Here is a 2,401-nt window from a genome sequence, read left to right on the forward strand (position 1 = left end):
TGATACTTTTACAGTCTGGGGGGTCAATGACTAGTCTCATGATCACACACATTTCACTGAACACACATGGAGGAGTACTGTTTCTTATAGCCTGCGTTCAAGCGATCTTCTTCTGCTCAATGTTCCATTTGCCAGAACTGAACTGGGAAAGAGGGCTTTTTCTTATGCTGCCCCTTTTACATGGAACATGATGCAAAAGACTGGAAGATAGCAGATCTTATTTCATTAAATGCTTTTAAGTCCAAATTGAGAGAGCCAGAGAAAAATGTTTTTTAAAATGTAATTGTTACTTATAATCATGTATGTAACTTTGTAATTTTAACATGTTGTCGCCTCTTGGCCAGGACTCTCTTGGAAAAGAGGTTTTTAATCTCAATGGGACTTTTCCTGGTAAAATAAAGGTTAATCATAATAAACATGGGCTGTTTCTCTGTCAGTCACAGCAGGGGGAAGACTGTCGCTTTTTTGTCTTTTTACCTTTGACTCTGTCATTTCTTTGGAGCTTAGTAAACAACCTGAACACGCGTTAGCCACTTTTTAATTTCTTTCTTTGTTTTTAGCAGCACTCCAGGGCTGTGTGCTGCCCAGCAATTTTGTTTTTCAAAGCATGTTTCTTGTGTTTGAGCAATAAAAAAAGTTACTAAAAAAACCATCTGGTTACACGTCATTTTCTTTATACTACCTGAGCTGGTACATAATAAATACATAATAAATAAAAATGTAATCGAGTTGGCGCATGGTAGTTTGTGTACAGCTGTTCTCAGTGCTTTCTCTCTGGGTTCAATGCACACGTTGCTTGAATTTATAACATTATCAAAAAAATAACAAATTAACATAATAAAATTATACCAGTGCATTTTTCCCATTTAGTCCATCATCAGCAATTAAAAAATGGCACTGCCTTTGTTGAATATTTGTCTTCATATCAAAATATTGTTCAAGCTGTGATCAGTTATTCACAAAAGAACTTCTATTGAATAGTTAAATTAGCTTTACAGTGTGAATATTATAGATCACTTTTTGTATCCAAATAAATGCTGTGCTCAGTTTTGCCTCCATAAAGTTCTACTATGGTAAGTGGCAGACATCATGCTAAATAATACAATAGTTCCTGGATACTTCCATTTATGTCTTCATCATCTGTCATCTGTCTGGTGAAGGCACAGACATTCTGTCCTTCAGTAGAAGTAGAGATACTAGTGTTAAAAAATTACTCCAGTAAAAGAGCCTGCTTAAGTTTTATTGAAGTCCAGCAAAAGGCGATACAAACGTAAAACAGAATATAATAGAACTGCATGCTTTCCAGCATCATTACACATTTCATTCACGGTCGCTGCTCACAAGTGGCTGCGACTTTCCAGTCACCAGTCGAACACACAAACCAACAACAATTCTGCAGGAACCAGTAGAGACTTTAAGCTGGTGTTCCAGATTAACTGGCGTCGCAGATCAACTGGCGCTGGTCGAATAGATGTGTGGTAGACTTGCTTTTAAGGAGCCGCTACCGACAAAGCCACAAATAACGAAATATTTCATCTGTGACATTTATGAGGTTACCTTAACAAAATATTTAAAAGTGTCGTGAGTTTACCTGGTGTTACTCCCATGCACGAGGTTGTGGTTAGTAACAAACAGAGCCAGTGTGATTGAGTCGAGCTTGTGAGAGAGCTTATGAGTGACTCATGTGTGTCTGTTGGTTTGTCATCTGTTTCTGAGCGTGGAGGAGAGTTAGAAATCTTTTGTTCTAAATCCAAGTTAGGAATATTCATGATTTAATTTCCAAAACTTGCATATGATCTTCAATTTGTAGCAGTTCTACTGACCATCACAGCAGCTGGAGCAGTCGCAAATGGAGGTCCACTACTGTCACCTGTGGCCAAGTGCCATAGCCTACTAGTAGATGAACTTGTCACACATCCAGGCGTGTAATTTCCAGGGGTGTTAGAGGGGTATTTGATTTGATTTGTAAAAAGAAAGTAAAATTATTAACATGGTGGTTTTTGGTTTTTTTGTTTTAGTTTTAGCTTGCTTTGTTCTCTACTGAATACTCTTTAGACATCCCTTTAGACAAGTCTTTATGACACCCCCCCCCCCATAAAATTATGAATTATCTTGCATAAATAGCTTGTTGATTTTCTTTAATCATTTCAATCATTACCAGCAAAAAAGTTGCATGTTTAATAATCCGACCGGCTTTCTCTACCAAACCTATTTGCTGTATGTTTGTTAGCACAGTCGCTGGTGCTAACTAAAAACTTGCTAACTGAACTGAGGAGACATCAGACATGAAAAGATGCGGACAGACAACACTATTTAATTGGTAAATGGCCTGCATTTGTATAGCGCTTTTCTAGTCCATAGGACCACAAAGCGCTTTACACTACATTCAGTCATTCACACA

Source organism: Simochromis diagramma, unplaced genomic scaffold, assembly GCF_900408965.1.
Source record: "Simochromis diagramma unplaced genomic scaffold, fSimDia1.1 OVJJ01000373.1, whole genome shotgun sequence".
Lineage (NCBI taxonomy): Eukaryota > Metazoa > Chordata > Actinopteri > Cichliformes > Cichlidae > Simochromis > Simochromis diagramma.